The sequence below is a fragment of the Mauremys reevesii genome, linkage group 1 (assembly GCF_016161935.1).
Source record: "Mauremys reevesii isolate NIE-2019 linkage group 1, ASM1616193v1, whole genome shotgun sequence".
Taxonomy (NCBI): Eukaryota; Metazoa; Chordata; order Testudines; family Geoemydidae; genus Mauremys; species Mauremys reevesii.
The window spans coordinates 156,982,329-157,006,921 of NC_052623.1; the positions used below are offsets into that span (position 1 = coordinate 156,982,329).

Below are 24,593 nucleotides of genomic sequence, written 5' to 3' on the forward strand. Positions count from 1 at the left end.
GCGTCAACAGAGTGGTGCAGTGTGGGATAGCTCCCGGAGCTACTAAGTTCGATTAGCATCCACACCTAGCCTAATTCGAGCTAGCCATGTCGAATTTAGCGCTACTCCACCTGTCGGGGTGGAGTACCAAATTCGAACTAAAGAGCCCTCTAGTTCGAATTAAATGGCTTCCTGGTGTGGACGGTTGAGCGGTTAGTTCGAATTAACGCTGCTAAATTTGACTTAAAGTCCTAGTGTAGACCAGGCCTTACAGAAGGGAGTTTCTTTCTTCACCTTCCCACTCCCCAAAGAAATGACTACAAAGAGGTAAATAATTTGCTAATCAACTGCATGTATGTTCTGAGAGAATTCACTTGTATTTCCATGGATTTAAAAAATATCTTTAGAATTGTGGGGAAAATTCTGTGGAAATTTGTAAAATTTCATAGATTTCCAGTGACCCCAGAAATGAGTTAATAGTCTCAGGTAGACCATAGGTTATATCTGTCCCTGAACCTCCAGCCTCTCTCCTTCACACTCTAATACAAAGAGCAGTTTCTGCTCCGGTGTGGTAGAACAGGACTAAAATGCATTCATAGTATTATAAAGAAAAGTTTGCATAGTACTTACAGGTACTCAGGGCCAGCCCGCAACATTTTGGCACCTGAGACAGAAAGCTCAAATGATGCCCCCATGGCCCCTCGCTTGGGCCAAAACTTTGAAAGGTCTCAATTCTGCCTTCTTCCTGTTCTACTCCTCTCACGGTACTGATCTGCTACCTACCCCAATAAAGGAGAACTAACAACTTAAAATGCCTTGTTCAAAAATTTTAAGTAACACTTAACTTTCAAACGTCTGAACAGCAAATGTAACTTCTCTTGTCTGCATAGTAAACACTGGCATTTTTATCTGTTTGAATAATCAAAGTGGTGCTTTCCGTGCTTTCTTGGCTGCAAAGATTTGAACTGCCTCCTGAAGGTCCATAGTCTGGGTAAGCTCATGCTCTATCAAGATGGTTGCAAGGCTGACCAGCCTCTCCTGTGTCATTGTGGAGTGTAGATGTGTTTTTATTAACTTCAGCTTGGAGAAGCTGTGTTCTAACACTTCCTATAACAGTTGCCAGTGGAGAAGTATGTGCAGAGCAACAAAATCATTTGGAAAGAGAGTGGTCATCTTATTTGTGCACCTATATTCCAGAACAGCCTTTGGAGTTGATCCTGCTGAAATGTATCTTGAAAGGGCTTTCAGTTCATCACCTAAATCACTCGCATCAATATCACACATGTCATCATGTGTCAACACCGTCTCTAGTGCCCTGCAGTGCTGGTGTAGGTCGTCTTCAGGTATAGTGAGGAATATCATACAACATCCCAAATATACTGCTGTGTTCCTTGAGCTGCATGAAACTTTCAACTGACTGTATTGCACTATCTAGCACCTGGTTAAAGAATTCAACTTTGAATTGTTGTTTGGGGGGTCTCTTATGGGATTATCCCTTGCCTCATAATCAAAATGTTGTCTTCTTCGGTGACTCTTGTATTCTTGAATGGGTGGGAAAATAGCTTCAGTGTGAAGTTCCTCTGCCAATTTCTGTGCACTCTTCAGAACGTTTTGAAATCCCTCATCTGACTGGTAAGACTGTAGGTATGACTTTGCTTTGTCCAGTTGTTCCATTGCTCCAGATATATCAAGGTTAATGCCTTGGAGTCTCTTGCTTACAATATTTATTTCAAACAGTATGTCATGCCACAACACTAAGCCACACAGAAATTTGAAGTTATGTATGTTTCTGGTGATTCCATTTCCCTCTGCCACTGTTCTCCCACGAACAGTTCCTGTCATAGCATTATCATCCATAAGGGCAACTATGGCATCATCTATCTTCCCAATTTGGTGTTTGATAGGTTTTATCACCTCCACTCGACTTTCCCATTGTGTGGCACTCAGTGCTTTCAGTGTCAGAGAGGATGTTTCCAGATGTTGCTTCCAAATTTGCCATCGATGAGTTGATGCAGAGAAAAATACAGAGATGCTTTGAATTACATTAAAAATTCAGCAGCCTAACTAGAAGCTGATGCTGCATCACTAACCACCAAGTTCAATGAATGAGAACTTCACGAGACAAAAAAAACCCTTGAGAGTTTAACTCTCGGATCCGTGTCTGCACTCCTCTGTTCTTTCCTCTCATGTTGGCACCATTATCGTAGCCCTGACCTCACATGTCAGCTATCACAATTCCCGTATCTTCCAGCTTTTTAAGAAGCACATTTGTCATACCAGCTCCTGTAGTATCATCAATGTCAATAAATTCTAGATGCTGTCTGACAGTCACCATTGCAGGGACATTTTCACTAGGTTCTGTTTTTGTTACAAAACGCACCATTAAAGTCATTTGTTCCATATGGCTGATGTCAGGTGTGCAGTCCAGAATAACAGAGTAATATCTTGCTGACTTCAGATCTTGCACAATCTTCTGTTTGACTTTTGTTATCAGTAACTATATGATCTCATTTTGAATTGTTTTGCCAAGGTAGTGGTGTGTGTACATTTCTTGGGTGGTGACTCCCTTAGATGCTCCTGGAGTACAGCATCAAACTCAGCCATCAGCTCCACAATTTTGAGGACGTTTCCATTGTTTGGCACATAGAGTTGATCTGAAGTGCCACGCAGTGCTAGGTTTTGGGTAGCAAGCATTCTCACAATGGCTATGAGACTTTTCAGAACATTTTGCCAGTAAAGAGACTCTGATGCAATCTTCTCTTGATGCTGATCATCTATGGTGGCCTTTAACCTTAGTCTCATCTCAAGCTCTTTCCACCTATGGAATGCTCTCTGGTGATTTGCTGCCTTCTCCTGGCATGCCAGATTTCTAGCCCGATTTTTCCAGTCCTTTATTCCTGTAAAACCCAATGTGACTGGAGCATTAGACTGGAAGAATTTGCAATAAAAACAGTATGCAGCATTCTGGGTTTTTGAGTACATAAGCCATGGCCTCTCCACTTTGTCACCATTGGGGATTTCACACCAGTAATGTGTTGACTGGAAACTTCTATTTTCAATGTCTTTGGAGAACATGAAGTTTTTCACTTGCTGTGGCCCATACAGTACAATGAAGTCCCTCAGGCTACTGCTCAAGTGGGACCACAGTCCTGGATCATCTAGACTTAAGGAACTAAACTCAGCAGCAGCTGTTTCTTGCACCTCCACCACACTCTTCTCTGATCTACACTTCAGGAATGTGCATGGTTACATCCATCTGAGATGGAGATATGGATGTTGCAGTAGCTGCCAGGTCACCTGCACTCTGACTAACTGGAAGATCAGGCATCTCCTCACCATTCACATCCTCACTGGAGCCGGAAGGCTCACCGTGAACATTTGCGTCTCTGTATCTCAGGAGAGCTCCTGCCTGCATAGATAGAAAAGCCTCCTTTGCTTTCTTTCTTTTTCTGAATGCTGCCCCAGAGGGGCATTCTCTTCTTTCACTCATGACTGCTGTTCTGTGCCAGCTATACTGGCTCTCAACACTCAGTTGAAGGGGACAAATAAGCAGGCTGGTAGCAGGGCCTGAGTGAGGGAAGCTTTCAGCATTTTAAGGGCCTAACTGGCTCCTACTACTTCAGTTGACTGCTTGTGCTCCTCAAGTGAGTTCAGGGAAGCAACAGGAAACAGGAAGCTCCTTGAGAAGCTGGTGTTAATCAGTCCATGCTCCTGGAGGTGCTAGAAAGGTACATAAGAGGCTCCTCCTCTCTCTCCCTGCAGCTTCTGCTGCTTTCTGTTATTCCCTCTCACCTTTTCACTTGCCTCCCTGATATGTCTCTTGTGTCCTCCTTCCTCCAGCACAGCACTCCACCATCTCTGTGCATCTAGAGCAGAGAGAATACATATGCACCAGCAGCAGACACAATTTTCTACACTCTGGGTCCTAGTGGTGCCCCTCCGCCCCAGTCTGGCACCTGAGGCAGCCGCCTCAGTTCGCCTCATGGTAAAGCCAGCCCTGTGTACTGTGTTTGTCTCTAGGCAGGACTCTTGGCTTCCCATTCATGAGCATTAAGATCTATCATTTTAATGAAAAAGAACCTCTAACTTGCATATAGGTTGTAAACAAAGTCCTCAGACAGCTAGACGGGGAAGAAAAGAATCTGCATTTCAGCATACACAGGTGAAAAGAAACAGCATGAAGCCTCCTTTTTACAATAGGCTCCCAGTCTCCTGGCTCTCAGCTGGAAAGAACTTTAATGAGGGGTCATGCTCAAGAAAATGCTTTTCAAAGGGTGAATGAACTAGAAAAGTGAGGCGGCAAAACTGCCCCTGCCCATCTCTCTCTTTTCACCTAAGAGGACAAAAGAAATAGCTACTGGACCTTGAGAGCAGATCCTGAACTGGAACTCGGTCAGCAATGCTTATCACAGGTTTTCAGCAGAATTTCACCTTGAACCAACTCTAGTTTGTTAAGTTTAGTACTAGAAAGTGTTTGATCTTGCAACCATTTCTGATTTTAATACCTTAATACTTGTACTCAGGGCCGGTGCTTCCATTAGGTGACCCTAGGCGGTTGCCTAGGGCACCAGGATTCAGGGGGCGGCATTTTGTGCGCTCCCCATGGGGTGCGTGGGAGCTTCCGGTTCCGTTCCCGTTGCACCGCCGAAGAAGGACCTTCTGCCGACGTGCCGCAGAAAGCAGCGGCAGGCAATTGAGCAGCTCAATGACTGCTGCTGTTGCCTGCGGCATTTTGGCAGAGGGTCCTTCTTCGGCGGCGCGATGGGAGTGTAACCGGAAGCTCCCGTGCGCCCCGTGGGGAGCGCACAAAATGCCACCTCCCGAATTCTGCCTAGGGCGCCAGAAACTCTGGCGCCGCTCCTGTTTGTACTCACTTAAAACCTCTCTTTGTAGTTAGGTAAACTTATTTTATTCTTTAATCAAAACTAATCCAGTGTTGTGAATTGTTTGGGTAACTCCACTTAAGGTGGCAAGCTGTTGTATCTTGATCCCCTTAGAGTGGCGATGCACCTAATACATCTGGACTGTCCAGGAAAGGGCTGGACAGTGCAGAACACATGGTTTTGGGGAAAAGTCCAGGACAATGCATTGGGGTCACCCTGCAGGTAGTAATCAAGGCTGCTGGATGCCAGAGTGTGGTTGGTGTTTGCTGACAGGCTGCTGGGGTCAGAATTGCTAGACCAAGGCTGTGGCTATACATAGAAATTCAGGGTGCAATCTACATGCTCTCTGGCTGTTTGTGAAGTGTCCAGGTTGGGAGCCACTGGAGCAAAGCATTGTGAGCAGCCCCAGGTTGCAGGGCAGATGGTGACACAGCCTATCACTGGTCTGGATTGGTCTCCCTCTGCTCTGTTCCTACTATCAAATCTATTCAATTGTTATTTGCATTTGCTATTTTTGTTTTGTAATGATATTTCTATCAGCTTTCCTCTACCATCCGTCTGCCTTCCTCATATTCCCTGATATCTTTTATGTGTGATGGCAAAAATGACCAGCTATTTAGCTATTAATCATTGTGAAGAAGAGCAAAAAAATACACTTCAGAAAAAATATTATGACTTTTGAAAGAAACAGGTCAACGCAGATCTATGTGTGGGAGGGTTCAATCATATGCTCAGACTACAATATAAAAAACCAGTCATTTACAAGAATTGTATTTAAAATACGCCTATGAGATCAGTTCCTCCTTTTTCCTTCTGAGAGTGAAGGGACTCTGACTTGAGGAGGGGGGAGTAGTATGAATGCTGCCTCCTCAAAATTGTTTCCCACCCCTTCCCTGCACAAGCCTCAGAATTTGCTATAGACTTCAGTGGATCAGAGCCTTAATGTGTAAGATAATGCTGGCTATCTCTGCATTAGACTACCACCCCACTGGGGCTGCTGTTAGGAGAGAGAGTGGCCAGCAAGGGGGTCCATGGAACCTGGAAAGCAGTATGGATATCTAGAGCCTACATGCAGATGGTGTTGGACTCTGCTAGATCTCCTGAGATCTAATGACTTCAGGAACTGAACCTCCTTTTTTTCCATGGGGAGGGAGAAGCAAACCATGCAGCCAGCCTATTGGAACCAGTAAATGGAAAGTCTATGAGTATTTTTATGGACCATCCAGTTTTCTCTATGAGAAAATTCTGCAAAGGAAATTATCTTGCCTTCGGTGGGGTTTTTTTTCCTTGTCAAAAAGCTGGCTGATTACACATAAAAAGCACTTCTGAAAACAGAAGAAGGAAGAAAAAAAATCTTAAAAATCAATAGAAAAATTTCTAACAACAAAAGAGTATTGTACACATCAATTAAATTACTCTGCTATCAGAAATGTCTACGGTGGTTCCAAAATACAAGAAATTTTGGAAGAAATGGGAAGTCTACAGAAGTTAAAATGCTATCAGTGAACACCATTGTATAATTTGTCCTGTATTAGCTACACTTAAACCTTCAAGAAGTCTGACCAGATATCTTGGAAATCATCTAATCCATCATTACTCTGAAAAATAATCTTTTGAGACTGACAGCCTTACTTAAAACCACAGAACCAGAGGATTATCTTCCCTGTTATGCGGAGGAATTTCCACTTGTGGAGGATCAGTCTTGTAGTAAGTAGCACCTTTAAAAGGAGAGGTTTGTTCAGTTTTATTTGAGATGGGTGTGATGTTGCACTCTATATGATTTTATAAAAATATCCTAATGCGTGTGAATATAATATAACTGGAATATGCTTCATGCAAAAGGTCTCTTGTAAGGTATCATTACAAAGCTTATAATTTACAGACTGTGGTCATCCTATTTGTATAAATGTATCACTTGTATCAGAAACTAGAAATATGAAATATAACTCTGAGGGCCTATTATAATTTTGCAAAGTGTGGGCCATTAATGGTGGTTTGGAATCTTGATGGCTTCCATTAACCAGGACAATTGACTATAGATGGCTCTGTTTTACTTGTAAGTCTTCCTGTATACTTGTGTGCTGGCAAGTGGGCAATGAAGTCTTACAGTGATATACTTATCTCACAGAGCTGGAAGGGACCCCAGAAGGTCATTGAATCCAGCCCCCTTCCTTCACTAGCAGGACCAAGTACTGATTTTGCCCCAGATCCCTAAGTGGCCCCATCAAGGATTGAACTCACAATCCTAGGTTTAGCAGGTAGTGCTCAAATGACTGTGCTATACCTCCCCTGAACTAGAATGCACCTTTAACCTGGTAGTTTTCCATTTAGAAGGTGGGGTTGGGGACCCAGAGAGACAAAGGATTCCTGCCTTATGCAAAAGATATACAAGTGGGTGGAACAGAACAAAGGAGGTGGCCACCATGAGAAATCCCTTAGCTACCACCTAAGCTGGAACAAGGGCTGTACCAGGGGAAAGGATTGTGCCCAGACTAGGAAGGCATCCAGTCTGTGAAAGAAACATCTGAGGGTAAGATTTTATCTGTATTCAGTTTTATTACTGTATTAGACATAGAGTTGCGTGTTCTATTTTATTTTGCTTGATAATTCACTTTGTTCTGTCTGCTATTACTTGGAACCACTTAAATCCTACTTTCTGTATTTAATAAAAATCACTTTTTACTTATTAATTAACCCAGAGTGTGCCTTAATACCGGGGGTGGGGGCGGGCAAACAGCTGTGCATCTCTATTAGTGTTATAGAGGCTGAACAATTTATGAGTTTACCCCCATAAGCTTTATACAGGATAAAATGGATTTATTTGGGGTTTGGACCCCACTGGGAGCTGGACATCTGAGTGATAAAGACAGGAACACTTCTGTTAGCTGCTTTCAGTTAAGCCTACAGCTGTTAGGGGACGTGGTTCAGACCCTGGGTCAGAGTTTGCAGCAAGCTAGCGGGTCTGGCTCAAACCAGGCAGGGCACTGAAGTCCTAAGCTGCCAGGCAGGAAACCAGGGACAGAAGTAGTCTTGGCACATCAGTTGGCAGCCCCAAGGGGGTTTCCATGATCCAGCCCGTCACAATCCCCCAACAGAAAGTGTTTAATTGCTCATAGTTGGGCCTGCTGTCTTTTTCATGCTGCTGCAACATCAGTGACCAGGGTGCTACTAGTAAGTGCCCGATCACAGGGACCTGTCTCTACTACAAAGAAATTAATCCTATTTTTGACTGGCTGCCATTGATCTGAATAAATGCTGCATGTGATGACTCTTGAATACTTTCCTCTTATCTTTCCATATAGGGCCCCATTTTGCCATGCTTTCATGTGCCCTTACAAATCAAAGGATGATGCAAGGACTGTGGAGCAGTGGACTGCACTGAACACAGGGCTTTCAAACTCTTGGCTTTGTAGCAACAAGGTCCAGGTGAGACATGCTGTGGGTGACGTGGGTTTGACCTGCTCCACATCCCAAGATTGGACACCATCCAGCTGGGAGATTTGACAGATTTCTTACACCTTCTGGAAAATGTTTTTGTTGAAGAGTGTCCTACTCCACAGTGCTTTATACAAATCAATTTATTATCATCATCATCAACATTTCTGTTGTGGCAGCAGTTAAAGGCCACAATCAGTTTTGCCCTTGTTTCTGGGTAAGAAATACAAACTGGTCCCCTGGTTTCAGAATAATAAAGCAAAACAGAACCACTTCCTTCAGAGTAGTGAAAATAAACAGATCTGGTTCGTTGGGCCAAGGAATGCAAGTAGAACAGTTCCTTGTCTGCAGGGAAAAATAAACTCGGCTGATCCCGAAGATCTGCACTGCAAGTATAAACAGCCATCCTTTTTCTCCCCAGGAAGTGCCTGGTTTGGTCAGATTCAAAATAAACAGTGCATCAACCTTTCTGACCTAATTAGGTCATGTTCTGTCCTTTGGCTTCAGGCCTCCAAACTGCTTTCTCCACATCAGTATAGAGAGGGGTTCAGCTTCGTCCCACTGTAAAAAAGCTGGCCAGACACTGCCTCCTTTTTCATATTTGGTCCCCAAGGAACTTGGCTAGAGGATCTCCCCTACATGCTTGGCAGATCCAGGGGAAGATCTGAAAATCTGCAAGATGAATTTCAAACTAAAGCACCACGCTTAGGAAGGAAAATCAAATGCAGGATACAAAATGGGGAATAACTGGCTAGGTGGTAGTACTGCTGGAAAGGATCTGTGAGTGGATCACAAATGGAACGAGAGTGATATAGTTGTGAAAAAGGCAAATATCCTTCTGGGGTTACTATCAGGAGTGCAGTATAAAAATGGGGGATAACTGTCTTGCCCTGCTAGGATTCCAGCTGAGGCCTCAGCTGGAATCCTATGTCCTATTCTCAGTGCCACACTTTAGGAAAATATGGACAAATTGGAAAGAGTCCAGCAGAGAGCATAAAAAATGGAGAAAGGTTTAGAAAACCTGACCAAAGAGGAAATGTTAAAAAAACTGGGCATGATTAGGCATGAGAAGAGAAGACTGAGCGGGGGTCTGATAACAGTAAATACATGAAGGGCTGTTACAAGCAGGATGTCCACTGAAGGTAGGGCAAGAAGTAATGCACTTAATCTGCAGCAAGGGAGATTTAGAAAGATTTTCCTACTATCTAACCTAACTATAAAGATAGTTAAGCATTGAAATAGACTTTTGAGGGAGGTTGTGGAATCCCCCTCATTGAAGGCTTTTAACAGGTTAGACGAGCACCTGTCAGGAATGGTCTAGGTTTATTTGGTCCTGCCTCAGAATAGGGAGCTGGAGTACATAACCCCTTTAGGTCTCTTACAGCCCTGCCTTTCTATGATCCTATGAAGCACAGTGCTTGTCCCTTCCTACAGAGAAGGAGTTTTAACCCATCCTAGACTTGCTCGGTGCGGGGGCACTTATACCCCATAATCTGTAGCGCAGGATCAGTTTTCTACTTTGTTCTCCAGAGCTTAGTTACCTAGTGAGCATACATGGAAATATGCCATACAAGTTACAACTTACTTACTTTTAACACAGACATTTATTCACCTCTTTCAGTAAAAATAATTTAACAGTATTACAAGTGATTAACATTAACTAATTAATCCTCTGTCACCTTGTGTATATTGTGGCAGAGCGCCAACCTTGTCCCCATGGGTCCCACACTTCCAGGCGGTTTATGCTAGCCTCAGAGGCTCACTGCAACCCTCCACATAGCCCTTCTCTCTCTCGGACCAGGATTACAGTCTACTGAGCCCTTTTCATCATAAGCCTGCAAGGAGGTTGGTGAGAGAACTCCCACAGTCTCTGTTATCCCTACAGGCTTATTCAAGAACAGTTTAGCCTCCTGTCCTGAAAGGGGCCTGACTTCCCTTCCCAGGAGGTGTTTCTGTAGTGGCTGGTTGAGGGAAACCCAGACCCGCCCTCTACTCCAGGTTCCAGCACAGGGACCCTAGTGGCAGCAGCTGTTGGCAGCCGACCTTTCACTGACAGAGCTGCTACACTTCCCTGGGCCACTTCCCTACAGCTCTCTCACTTCTCTCTCTTAATGCCTTCTTCACCCTTACCTTAAGGCTCCTTTCCAGTGGCTTGAGGGTGTCACCATTACCCAGCCCTTCAGCCACACTTCCTCTTCTCTGACTCCCTGACTCCCCTTGGCTTGTCTGGAGTGAGCCCTTTTATACTATCAGAGTTGCCTTAATTAGAGTCAGGTGTTTGCATTAGCTTAACAGCCTCAGCTGACTCTTTGCAGGTTAATTGGAGTCAGGTGTCCACCTTAGCCTGGAGCAGCCCCTGCTCTGGTCAGTCATGGAACAGAAAACTGCTTATCCAGTGGCCAGTATATCTGCCTTCTACTACTTTGCTGTATCCGTTCACGCATCCGGGCGGAGTTCCTCTGGGCGGCGTCCACTGGCTCCCTTGACGCCTTCGAGGAGCAGTGGGCGTTGTCCGGGGTTCTCTGCTCGGTGTCCCCATCTGGTTCCCTTCGTTTAGCCCTGTGACCTCACTCCCGCTCCTGTTTTTCTCATTAGTTGTCCCACGTACTTAGTTAGTGTCCCGGACCTGTGGATCCTCTCCTTAGGCTGGGGGGAGGTCCTTTAGCAGTGGGCGGGCTTCACCCGCCCACTTCCTGGATACTAATAGGACTACTTTGCTGTATCCGTTCATGCATCTGGGCGGAGTTCCTCTGGGCGGCGTCCACTGGCTCCCTTGACGCCTTCGAGGAGCAGTGGGCGTTGTCCGGGGTTCTCTGCTCGGTGTCCCCATCTGGTTCCCTTCGTTTAGCCCTGTGACCTCACTCCCGCTCCTGTTTTTTTCATTAGTTGTCCCACGTACTTAGTTAGTGTCCCAGACCTGTGGATCCTCTCCTTAGGCTGGGGGGAGGTCCTTTAGCAGTGGGCGGGCTTCACCCGCCCACTTCCTGGATACTAATAGGACTACTTTGCTGTATCCATTCATGCATCCAGGCAGAGGTCCTCTGGGTGGTGTCCGCTGGCTCCCTTGACGCCTTCGAGGAGCAGTGGGTGCTGTCTGGGGTTCTCTGCTCGGTGTCCCCATCAGGTTCCCTTCGTTTAGCCCTGTGACCTCACTCCCGCTCCTGTTTTTTTCATTAGTTGTCCCACGTACTTAGTTAGTGTCCCGGACCTGTGGATCCTCTCCTTAGGCTGGGGGGAGGTCCTTTAGCAGTGGGCGGGCTTCGCCCACCCACTTCCTGGATACTAATAGGACTACTTTGCTGTATCCGTTCATGCATCCAGGCAGAGGTCCTCTGGGCGTCGTCCACTGGCTCCCTTGACGCCTTCGAGGAGCAGTGGGCGTTGTCCGGGGTTCTCTGCTCGGTGTCCCCATCAGGTTCCCTTCGTTTAGCCCTGTGACCTCACTCCCGCTCCTGTTATCTCATTAGTTGTCCCCTGCAATTATTTGGTATCATGGACCTGTGGATCCTCCTCTTAGGCTGGGGGGAGGGTCCTTTAGTAGTGGGTAGGCTCTGCCCACCCTCTTCTTGGATACCAAGAGGACTACTCTGCTGTACCTAACTGGCCTGGGTCTATCACAATAGGTATTAGTCCCAGATTGCAGATGGGGAAACTGAGACACGGGCGGGTTAAGTGATTTGCCCAAAATAAATAGCAAAATAAATTATTCGAAATCAGAAATTCCTTTCCAAGCACAAGGGCCAAATTCTGCATTGCTTTGTACCCCATTCAATCTCCATGAGTTTATATGCATGCAAGTCACTGTAGCATTTAGTTCTAGCAAATACAATTAAACCAAAGGAAGAAACAGGTAGCAAAGGCCCAGACTAACATTAATCTATATTGTTAAATCCCTAGTTTACACCTGTTTTAATGGCTGCTGTGTAGTGTCTTTCAGAGATGGATATGACTGGGTGCTTAAACTGAATATTTTTTTATTTGCAGATATATAGATTTTGTTTACATTTCTTAATTCTAAATGATTAAATAACTATGTCACTGTAAAAAATGTAACCTTTAATTCACTGAAATGGGCTCTCAATCCTTAAGTTCAGTTTAGTTTTTGTCTGGGAATTTATCTTTATTAAGACTCTCTAGCTGTCTCATTTTTACAAGAATTGAGCTCCTGGCCTCTTCTTTCTCAACTGCCAACGCAGTGTCCCTGCACTGGTGGGCCAGGTTGAGCTTGGCCCACAGATCCAGGAACGTGGCTTTTTGCATCTGCTCATTGTCCCAAACCTGCATTACAATGCAATCCCACCAATCAGTGCTCGTTTCTCAGACCCAGAAGCAGCACTCCACCATCTGCAGCTGCTCCGTGACCACCACCACCAAGCTTGAATTTTTTGCTATGTCCCTCAGCAACTGGTCCTCGAAGAAATCGCCATGTCCTCCACTGTTGCAGTTCTTCCTGAAGCTCTGATAATACTGGACCATCATAAGTGGCAACATTTGTGAGATTAGTACAGAGCTGCGAAGGCTCCATGCTTCTGTCAGAGATGGCAGACACTGAGTGTCACACGAGTTTGCAGGATATTAAAAAAAAAAGCATGGAAATTGCAGAATAGGGATGGCGTTAGAGGATGGAGGAATCTGCATGATGGGAACTTGACTGCTAGCTCTCAGAGGTCCCTGCTCAGCTCATATCTACCCCACAACACATTGCCAAAACTTCCCAGAAGGTATTGCTCTGGGTGGTGGTTTGTGGCACACTGGGATACCTACCTAGGGTACATTGCACTTTGCATCGACACGAGCATGTCTGGTAAACTTGTGAAGCAAAGCCAATGTGCACAAGCAATATACTAATTGCAGCAGCTGTATGCTGACATAGATTGTGCAGACCAGAGTTTGTAGTGGAGACATGGCCCTAGGGACAGATTTTCACAGGTATTTAGGTGCCTAAAGATGCAGATAGGCACCAAGTGGGATTTACAGAAGTGCCTAAGCAGCACTGATTGCAATAGGAGTTAGATGTCTAATGTGCTTACGCACTTTTGAAAAGTTCCCCATGGCACATACCTAGGGCCCCAGCTCTGAGTCCTAGAGGTGATGATATCAACATTTCAGCTGGCACCTTTTAGAAGCACAAAATTCACTAGGACGATCTCATCTGGTAGAGGCAGATTGTTGCTTACACAACAATCTGCTGCTCCTCAAACTGAAGCCAGGAACAAGCTTCATATTAGGTTTGAGGGAAGTTAGGCAAGGTGTGGAGCAAATATGTCAAGTAGTGGCGTTCTGGTGAACAACAAGAAAGTCAAGGTCAGTAGAGGCTAGCTGTCTTTCTAGCATGCTTTAAAGCAAAAGAGTGTCAAACACTTCTGGGACCACTAATGAAGGCAGACAGGATGTTTCCTAGGCAATGAGGCAAGGCTAATTAAAATGTCAGATAACACAAGTTGCAGTGTTTGAAAGAGATCTTCATGCAAGAGCACCCCTTTATTTATTAGCTATGAACTTAGCTTCTCTCTAAATAAAATCCTTAACATTTTAAGATCATAGCTGACCTGACCTCAGCTCCCTTCCCACCTAGACTGACAAATCAAAATTTATACTACATATTAAATGCTCCCAAACAAACACACATTCTGATGCATTGAGCTAAGTGATTAGTAAGGGACTGTCTCCTACTTGAGGGCAAATGTGCCTGGAAAGTTTAACTGGTATAAAAATGTGGAATTTTTCAGTGATTAATAGTATATTCTTTTAGAATTTCCTGGCAGTGTCTGCTTGGAAATAAAACTGGGGATAGAAACATAGGTCAAGACATTGCCTAGAACGCCTATGTTACAGACACTCATCTATGTTGCTTATTGGCATGAAGAGAGCATATGCATAATGTAAAACTCCTGAAAATATCCTTTAATGATCCTATAATAAAAAATACCCATGTTTGTTGTCACTTGACTGTTTTCCCTTCCTTCCTTCCTTCCTTCCTCGATCCTCATCCTGCAAAGAGCCCTGCATGGACAGCCCCAGTGTCTGCCCAGAGCCGCATTTACTTCAATGAGGCTTCACAGGGGTGCAGGAGTCTATTGCAGATCAGTAATTCTCAGCTTGCATAGTGAGAAGAGAGATCAGTCGGTCCTTTGTTGTCCTATTAAAATAAATGAGACAGTACATTGTTAAAAAAAATGGCCTTTTATTAATGCCAGGCCCCAGCCCACTGAATCATTGCTAATCTTTCTCAGTTGCCAAGCTGTGGAACTCATTTCAGGACCTGGCATCTGGGCCTTTGGCACATCCCTCTGACAGTTGTGGTGTGTTATGTGCAGTTGCCTCTGGGTTGCTAATGGCAACAATGACGATTGGCTGCCTTGTGCTCCTGAATCTATTTATTTTGGAACTTTATTTTATTATTTATTTCCTAAAAACGTGCCTCAGGAGTGTCCAAGGAGACATGCACAATGCCCAACACCACATACACGTTAGTCTGTTTGGTCAGAGTGAAAAGCTTGCCTCCTCTTTGGAAAATACCTGAAGGGGGAATTCCCTTAAAGTTATTGGGCCACAGCATGTGTGCGTGCAACTCTATGGAAGTCAAAGGAGTTGTACCTGCTTACACCAAGGCTGAATTTGACTCAATAGCTTTCATCTTACTACCCAAACCACTGTATTTTTACAGTTCTATAACAGCATAAAGATGCCATTTCCGCTGCATCCTCCTGCATGCAGCGATAGAGCCAATATTGGCCTTTGCTAATACCTTTGTAGCACGGGGTTGTACCTGTGTAACTAAGGAGGATTTGTGGGTTAGACTCAATATGATGTATTCTCTTTCATCAAGTTCTCTCCCTTGCCTGCAACATTCACCTCTTCTCTGCACCCTGCCAGATCTCCATATTTTGCAGGGGGAGAGATTTAGTGGAAGGAAGGGAAACAGCCTCTCACCCTTTCCTTAATGGTCGGAAGATAGGGTGTGGGTGGGATGGGGGAGAGCATTCTCTCTCTCTTTCCCCCCTCTTTCTGAGAGATATGAAGTCATTCTTGGAATGGCTCTTGCTTGGAAGTGAGGAGCAGCTAAGGGGTTCCCTTCTCCCCCCATCACAGGCTCTATTCTTGCAGTTCTCTCCCCTCTGACTTCCTGAGCACAACAGGACCCACTAGTGATGCAGCCAGTGTAAGGAAGGCTTGGGCTGGCTCTGCATAGAAGTGCCCTGAGCCAAGGAACGCACCTTTCCTGCTTGTCTGCCTCTCTCATTAGAGAGTGGACAAAGCCCCACCATTTTCATGACAGCCACTTGCAGCTTCTGGGCTGGAGCTTGCCTACTCCTGCGGTATGAAAATGTTTAGCATTTTAATCTCTCTTCCCATTTTTAGAAATAATTTATGTATGAACACACACTCTGCTTACTAATAATTTCTGAAATGAATGTGGAATTTTTCTAATATTAAACGATCATTCTTGCCTCTTCACACTTGCCTGTCATATCTTTCTTAATGCAAATCAGTCATTGACTGGAGACACCTACTGTAAGAAGCTATTTTAGCTGTCTCATCGGTAATAAGGTGATTTTAAAAGTGAAGACAGCTTTGGTGGGATAAACTCGGTTGGTGGAAAAAGGGGAAAAAATGAAAAAAAGGAAGCTCTCTGTTTGAACATCAGTGAATGCCTCCCAAAGCCAGAAATAACTGTGTCCCATCTCCTTGTCCCCCTGCACTAACCATTAGATCCCACTCCTTTCCCAGAGCATATATAACTCAAGAGTTCTGATTCCCAGTATTCGGCTGCTGTCTAGCAAACACCTGTTACCACTAGCCAAATGGGTCATGCCCCGTTCCAGTCCAAATAAAGGATAAGAGTAATTCCAGTAACTGGAGCAGTATTCTGGGGGGGAGGAGATGAAAACCCACTTTTCATACTCTGGTGAGGACCTAGGTGTGTATGTGAGGGGGAATGGGGGCTTGGAGGGGCACAAGACAGAGTTCCCTTCCCGTTGTTTTACATTTTCTAAAAACAAAGAAACCCTCCCACAAAACAAATTTGTTTAGTCATACGGTAAGGAAATATCCTTTACAAAGGGGGTTTATTGTGATAAAAGATTCTAATCTGTCAATTATGGCATGATGCTCAACAAAGCACAGATGACCTAGTCTTTTGTCATGGGTTACACATTTCAATTGCTTCTGTCACACACACTGTTTGAAGGTTGAGAGGTATGATAGCCTCCAGTGCACTAAAGTCAGTGCTATTGGCCTTGAGAGGAGCCTCTGTGTGACACTCTGTACCTTGGGGGAACACCCTACACTCCCATGTTCATCCTTGTAAAATGATTATGTGGTATCCAATGCAAAGTTTGTCATGTCAGGTGTCTTTGGAAAGCTCATGATGCACTGAGCATTGTTGTTGCATGAAATTATAACCTATAACCTTAGTGTATGTAGTTATGAGGCTGAAAATTGATCCTCATGGCTTTAAATAAGCCCAGGCAAAAACTCTCCAGGAGCAGAGAGGCAGTTCACACCTCATCAGGGCAGGTATGGGACAAACCCAGCCCAGCCTCACAGGAACAAAGGACGCTGGCCTAGGCAGCAACAAAAGAATCTATTAGACTCTCGAGTGAGTCACCCCCCTTCCTTTGGTCAGTTTGGGGACTACGATGAGGTGATGCTCACCTGACTCTGAAGGGGGAGGGGGGCAAAGCCAAGAAAGAAGAAAGAACATGATAAAAGGGAGGACATTTGCCATGATCTCTCTCTCCCACCTACATCTACACACACCGCAACAAGTGACTGAAGCACTGATCAAAGGGGAGAGCCTGGCTGAAAAGCAACCAGCCAGTCTGCAATGAGACACATCTAAGTTTGTAAGGGACTGAGAGTGTTAAGAGCAGCTTAGAATGCGTTTTGCTTTTATTTCATTTAACCAAATCTGACCTGTTATGCTTTGACTTATAATCACTTAAAATCTATCTTTATAGTTAATAAATCTGTTTGTTTATTCTACCTGAAGCAGTGTGTTTGGTATGAAATGTGTCAGAGACTTCCCTTGGGAGAACAAGCCTGGTACATATCAATTTCTTTGTTAAATTGATGAGCTCATATAAGCTTGCAGCATCCAGCGGGCATAACTGGACACTGCAAGATGGAGGATCCCAGGGTTGTGTCTGGGACCGGAGATATTGGCTAGTGTCATTCAGTTGCAAGTAGCTGGGAGCCACTTACTTGCCAGAGGCTGTGCGTGAACAGCCCAGGAATGGGGGTTCTCACTGCAGAGCAGGGTAAGGGTGGCTCCTAGAGTTAAGGATTAGAGTGACCTAGCAGATCACCGGTCCAGATAACACCAGAGGGGAATGTTACACTGTAACATCAGTCTCTTTGGTGCAATGTCCATGGGTACCCCCAACCAGTTAAAGTAGTGGAGATATTTACTGAGGGCGTGAACAGTTTCAATCCCATTAGGCAGCTTCAGTTTCTTCGCAAGTTTGGGAAATAGTGGCCATTCTGAGTATGGGAAAACTGTACCTATAATGGGAACAGGGCCGGCTCCAGGTATTCTGCTGCCCCAAGCGGCGGGAAAAAAAGTGCCGATCGGCGGCACTTCCATGGCAGCTCAATCGCTCCGCTCCATTCTTTGGCAGCATGTCCTTCATTCCCTCTCTTCCTCTTCAGTGGCACTTCGGCAGCAGCTCAAAGAGAGAGAGGGACTGAGGGACTTGTTGCCAAATTCCCGCTGAAGACCTGGAGGGGCCGCCCCAACAGCGGACAGAGTGCCATCCTTTTGTATTGGCCACCCCAAGCACCTGCTTCCTTAGCTGGTGCCCGGAGCAGGCCCTGATGGGGAAGCTAGGAAAAAATATTGGTTATAACTAAGCAAAGTTATTAACAAATTGCTTCAAATATTGGCTCAAATTCACTGGCAGTGCATGTTAACCATATGAAAAGTTTGAAGGACAACAAAAATCCATTTGTTAGTCAAAGGGGTCTGAAAAAGCTAAGATGCTGAAAATGTCTTGAAGGTCCTATTTTAAAATTAATTTTAATTTTCACAATCATAATGCATAACACCACCTCCCCAAGCATCATCAAGCTATTGTTGATGTACAGTAGAACCTCAAAAGATATGAACACCAGAGTTATGGATTTACTGGTCAACCGGACACCCTGTGGAAACAGAAGTCATCAATCAGGCAGCAGTGCAGACAAAGAACAAAAAAATCAGATACTGTACTGCCTTCTGGCTTCAGCCACAGGGGAGTTGGGGCTGCGGCCGCCGGGGGGGGGGGGGAAGAGGGGAGCAGTCAGGCTTCTGCCCTGTGGGAGCACCAGGGCTTAGGGCTTTAGACCTCAGGGGAGTGCTGGGGCTTGGGGCTTCAGCCCTGCAGTAGGGGAAAAAAAAATTAGCACGGGGAAATAGGTTTTACTTTGTGTAATAACCCATCCACTCCCAGTCTTTATTCAAGCCTAATTTAAGGGTGTCCAGTTTGCAAATTAATTCCAATTCTGCAGTTTCTCATTGGAGTCTGTTTTTGAAGTTTTTTTGTTGGAGTATTGTGACTGAGGTCTGTAATTCGAATTATAACATTCAAAAACCAGTCAGAGAACACTTCAACCTCCCTAGTCACTCAATTACAGACCTCAAAGTCACAATACTCCAACAAAAAAAAACTTCAAAAACAGACTCCAACCTATTTCCACATGCTAATTTCCCCCTACTGTTACTCACACCTTCTTGTCAACTGTTGGAAATGGGCCATCCTGATTATCACTACAGAAGTTTTTTTTCCCTCCTGCTGGTAATAGCCCACCTTAATTGATTACTCTTATTGTAGTTAGTATGGAAATACCCATTTTGTCATGTCCTCTGTGTATATATGTCTTCCTACTGTATTTTCCACTGCATGTATCCGATGAAGTGGGTTTTAGCCCACGAAAGATTATGCTCAAATAAATTTGTTAGTCTCTAAGGTGCCACAAGTACTCCAGTTCTTTTTGCAGATCCAGGAAAGTTCTGCAGCCACTGCTCATCATCCCAAACCTGCATTATGACCAGAGGTGCAGGAACCGGGGGTGAAGTAGCACCCTCGGCCTGAAGTGGTTTCCATCATACACAGGGCTTACAGTTTTGTTCGATGGCTCTCAGCACCTCCACTATAAAAATTGTTCCAACGCCACTGATTATGATGCAATCCCATCAGTCAGTGTTCTTTTCTTGGGCCCAGAAGCATCCCACCATCTGCCGTTGCTCCATGAACACCACCACCACCACCGAATTGGTGCTCGCTATGTCCCACAGCAATCTAGCCAAAAAATTGTCATATTCCATGCTGATTTGGTGGTTCTTGTGGTGTAGCAAATACCCAAGGATTGTGTGTCCTGTGTTTGCAATGTTCATAACAATAGCGCATGCGCCATGCTTCTGTCAGAGATTGCGGACAGCGAGAAGTGCTGTGCAGGCTAACGGGATTTTTTTTTAAAGGCACAAAAATTATGGGATATAGATGACCTTATGGGATGGCAAAGGTTGCATACTGGGAAGTTGACCCCTTGGTTCCCAGTCACTCCTGCATGACTCATTTCTGCCCCACCAGGCATTACTGAAACTTCCCAAAAGACAGTGCACTAGACAATGGCAAGTTGCAAGCTGGGATGCATACCCATGGCATACCGCACTGTGCATCAGTACAAGCACTCCTGGTGAGGACACGCAGCACTGATGCAAGAAGCCAAGTATGCACGCGCACAAGCGAGGTACTAACTGCAAGAGCTTTACATCGATGTAACATGTGTTGACCAAAGTTTCTTATATGGAGATATCCCAAGTCACTAACAGAAGAAGGCTATTTTCCAAGGGACGGGGTGGACGGGTTGCTGGATCCAGAACGTGGTTGGAGTGGGAGCCCAGACCTCTTCCCACCCAGAAACTGGGAGAGTCTCCTAGCACATGTGTGTCCCCCACAGAGGGGATTGTTGATGCAACATGCAGGCTCTGGCAGGAGGTTGTGGGGAGCCCAGCCCAATTTCCCCCTACCCTGAGCTGCTCTGGCAGCTTCCTGGTGTTCCTAGGGTGACCAGATAGCAAGTGTGAAAAATCAGGATAGGATGTGCTGCAGCAGCTGCTGCTTTGGCAGCTGTGTGAGCCCAGCCTCAAAATGGGGGAATTTTTTCCTGAGGAATACAACTGAGAGAAGGAAAAGTATTTCTAATCATTTCATAGCTCAGCCAAATATTATTGGCTTTTCATGAGACTAATCAAAGGCATTTCTATAGCCTGAGGGGATTCCCTCCCCACTCCATCGAATATCAAAGGCCTGGTGCAAACAATGGAGGTGTGAAAGCTTGTCAAAGGCAAGGTTGCAAGGATCCTTTGTAATGGAAAGTGTTAGGCTACCTAACTGCAGGGGTCCCTTCCAGCTGTCCCTGTAACACACTCACACTATGCACCAACACTGGATGCCAATGAGCATGTAAAGGAAGATTTTTATTCTCAGGTGGAAACTATTTTATCGGAGATCCCTACAGAAGACAAGATCATCCTCCTGGGGGATTTCAATGCACGTGTTGGATGAGACGACTCAGACCTATGGAAAGGAACAATCAGGGAAGAAGGAGCTGGCAAAAGCAATTCAAATGGAATTCTGCTCCTGACCAAGTGTTCTGAACATGAACTTATTATTATGAACACTCTTTTCCAACAAAAAGAAAAGTTCAAAACATCTTGGAGACACCCACAGTCAAAGCACTGGCATCTCCTCAACTACGTCATAGTCCATGCCCGAGATCATAGTGACGTACTTCTCACAAGAGCAATGACAAGTGCTGATGATGGTTGGACTGATCATCGCCTTATTCGATCCACAATGAAAATTAAGATCACTCCCAAATGGAAGCTGCAAAAGAAGCAGGTCAGGCACAAGTTGAAGGCTCAAGATTTGAAGGACCCCATTAAGCGTGACCACTTCCAAGCAGTTTTAGAAGAAAAGCTCCCATCAGAGTTTCTGGAAGAAATTGAGGAACATTGGAGCCAGTTGAAAGCAGTAATCATCAATGCCCGTGAGGAACCCATAGGCTACTAAACCAGAAAACATCAGGACTGGTTTGATGAAAATGACATTTCGTGCTTGGCAGAATGACATAAATTGTAATATAAAGAGAGAAGCCCATGCCAAGGCGAGGACGGAAGTACAACGTAAAACCAGAGAACTTAAGAACAAATGGTGGACTGAGAAAGTGCAAGAACTCCAATATCTCGGACATCTACAATTCATGTGGTTACTTTAGTGCCACCAAGGCTGTTTATGGGCCAATTTGTCATGGTATGAATCCTCTTCCCTCTAAGGATGGAACCACACTTCTGAAGGACAACACTGCCATCAATTCTCAATGGAAAGAACATTTTAAAGATCTCCTTAACCATAATTCTATGGTTGCAGATGAAGTCCTTGAGCAAAAATCCCTCCCAATTTGTATGAGGTACACAATGCCACCAAGCAGAACAACAAACAACAACAACAACAAGGCAGCGGGTCTAGATGGGATCCCCACTGAAATCTTTAAAGACGGTGGACCAGAGCTAATTTGGCAGCTTTACCTGATTATCCTTAAAATCTGGAGAAAGGAGGAGATATCCAGTGAAATGGGGGATGCCCTGATTGTCACCCTCTTCAAGAAAGGGGATAAAGTGGATTGTGGTATCTCCCTCCTAGCCATTGCAGGCAAAGTTCTGGTGTGGATCCTTGCAACCCACCTTCTGCCCCTGTCAGTGAATCACCGTGCCCTCTGGACTGTACTTTCTAAGATTGATGGATGTCCTGATAAATACAATGTCCTAAAATTGCTTCATGATAACATGAAAGCGGCTGTTCCGAGCAGCACTGGCTCCCAGAGTGAACCTTTCAAAGTACAAGCAGGAGTCAAACAGGGCTGTCTCATTGCTCCAACCATGTTTGCGTTTTTTATTGCCATCATTCTTTACCTAATTGCTAGGAAGTTTACAGCTGGCACTGAAATCATTTACAGAATGGATGGAAAGCTGTTCAGGCTTAGCAGGATGAAAGCCAAGAGTAAGATTTCCACAACAACTATTGTGGAACTTCAGTATGCTAATGACAACACAATCTTTGACCACTCTGAGAAAGATCTTCAAACTATCTTGAATGTGTTTGCCGATGCTTACGCATGTCTTGGTAAAGTGCTCGATCACCCCTCTCCAAATGAGGTATTACATGCCCCGTCTATCAAAATCAATGGAGTGGCACTGAAGAATGTTGATCACTTCCTCTACATCAGAAGTCATCTTTTATCCAAGGCAGATATTGATGCAGAAATTCAACATCTCCTGAGCTGTGCCAGTGTAGCTTTTTCTTGTTTATGGCATTCAAACAGATTATGACATTTGAACAGAAAGCAAGTTTCTCATTAATCAAGCTGTTATTCTCCCAACACTGTTGTATAGGCCCGAAACTTGGACAACCTATAGACACCACGTGAAAGTCCTTGAGAGGCACCATCAACTCTGCCTTCGTAAGATTCTGAAGATCAAACAAGAAGACAGGCGCACCAATATTAGTGTTCTGGAAGAGGGCAAGACCACCAGTATCGAGGCAATGATCATCCAGCAGCCATTCTGCTGGACTGGTCGCGTCCGGATGCCAAACCATCGCCTCCCAAAACAGGTCCTTTTCTCTCCGTTGAAAGAAGGGTACCGTAACGTGGATGGACAATGGAAGTGTTATAAGGACTTGCTGAAGGACAACCTAAAAAAGTGTAATATTGACTTTGACACTTGGGAGACACTTGCCCAGGATCGCTTAAAATGGAGTGAAGTCTTATGTAATGGTCCCCTGCATTTTGAACTTGCTCGCCGACAAGCTGAAGAGGACAAGAGGCGCAGGAGGAAGGAGAGACTGGCTTGCAGTCATGGTCAACAGTCTCCTGTTGAGCTTGAAATCATCTGCCCTCATTGTAATAGAACTTGTGGTTCAAGGATTGTCATTAGCCACCTGAGGACCCATAACTCCCATGGAAGATGATCATACTTGGTAACATCATCAGTGTGTGACCCTATATCTCAGGCATAGCACAATTTGACCCAGTATACATGGTGAGTTGTTATAGGAACCTGGTCAGACCCCCCTCCCACCCTGGAGGTAATGGGGCTGATGGAACACCACTTTCCACTCTTAAATTATCTTGCTAAAGGCACAGTTTTAAAGATGGCAAAGAGAAAAGAGGGCATTATTTCTCATTCTCAAGAAGTTTAGTTACTATATTTTTCTGATGCAAGCCCCCTGACAGGAAAAAAATTAAAAAACCAAACAAAAAAAAGGAGAATCGGTTGTGGTTAGTTTCCAAGAAAAAGCCCACCACAGCAACATTTCCCCCACCAAGCTTTGAGTGCTTTACAGAGAGAATACACATTTTCTGGGATAAAATGGCATTGGTAGCACAGTAGTGGCCTGCACAAAGGAAGAGCGATGCAAAGAGGATTCACTGGGTGAAAACTTGTAAGATAGGAAACTACACAACAGTTCTCATTAGTCTTTCTTGCACTTTGGCAGGTCTGACTGTAAGTGATTCTGCTGGGTCTTGAACTAAACTTTTAACTTTTGAAGCATGGCGGACATCACCATTCAGATTTTGTCAGGCTATGTGGTCTGTTGAGCTAGGCAAATATTTTAAAATTTGCAATTATTTGCTGATCTTTTAAAATGAATTCACTTCAAAACTGCTTGCAAGATTTTATGGTCCATTTCCTTGAATACTTGAACCATAGAGTTTTACTGGCACAACAATTCATGGAAAGTGTGACAGTGTACCCCATAAGGCTTTATGGGGGCGTGTACTTATAAATGTATGTATGAGATAACTGGAATAGGGTTTTGCTACATATGCCATGTAACATATCTATCTAAAGGTTAAGATCTATTGGTTATGTTCAGCCTAGTTTTATGCAGGCATCATTTGTATATTCAAAGTTATGAACATGGGCTGTATACTTGCTTGATTTCTAAGTAGCCTTAGTTAGAAAATTTGGTCACTTCTTGGGAAAGGAATGTGCAAGTTAAGTGCTCAATCAGGAAGCACTTAACAGACAAAAGAGCTGAGGACGTTCAAAGTAGCATGTAGGTAATGGCTGCTACCTGCAAGTCCTGAGTCACGCTTGGGCATGTGACTTGCCCATGGGCAGGGGCGGCTCCAGGCCCCAGCACGCCAAGCGCGTGCTTGGGGCGGCATGCCGCGGGGGGCGCTCTGCCGGTCGCCAGGAGGGTGGCAGGCGGCTCCGGTGGACCTCCCGCAGGTGTGCCTGTGGAG

At 44.9% G+C, this 24,593-nt stretch overlaps 1 long non-coding RNA gene across 2 annotated transcripts in view; it reads right to left on the reverse strand.

Moving 5' to 3' along the window:
- Positions 1–12,410: 12,410 nt before the first annotated feature.
- The window catches only part of LOC120395252, a 40,858-nt gene continuing 28,675 nt past the window's right edge, over positions 12,411–24,593 (reverse strand). For both annotated transcript variants that reach the window (XR_005592543.1, XR_005592542.1), the window contains exons 2-3: positions 14,227–14,436; positions 12,411–12,826 (exon numbers count right to left, since the gene is read on the reverse strand). This is a non-coding gene — a long non-coding RNA (uncharacterized LOC120395252). The remainder of the gene's footprint in view (positions 12,827–14,226; positions 14,437–24,593) is intronic.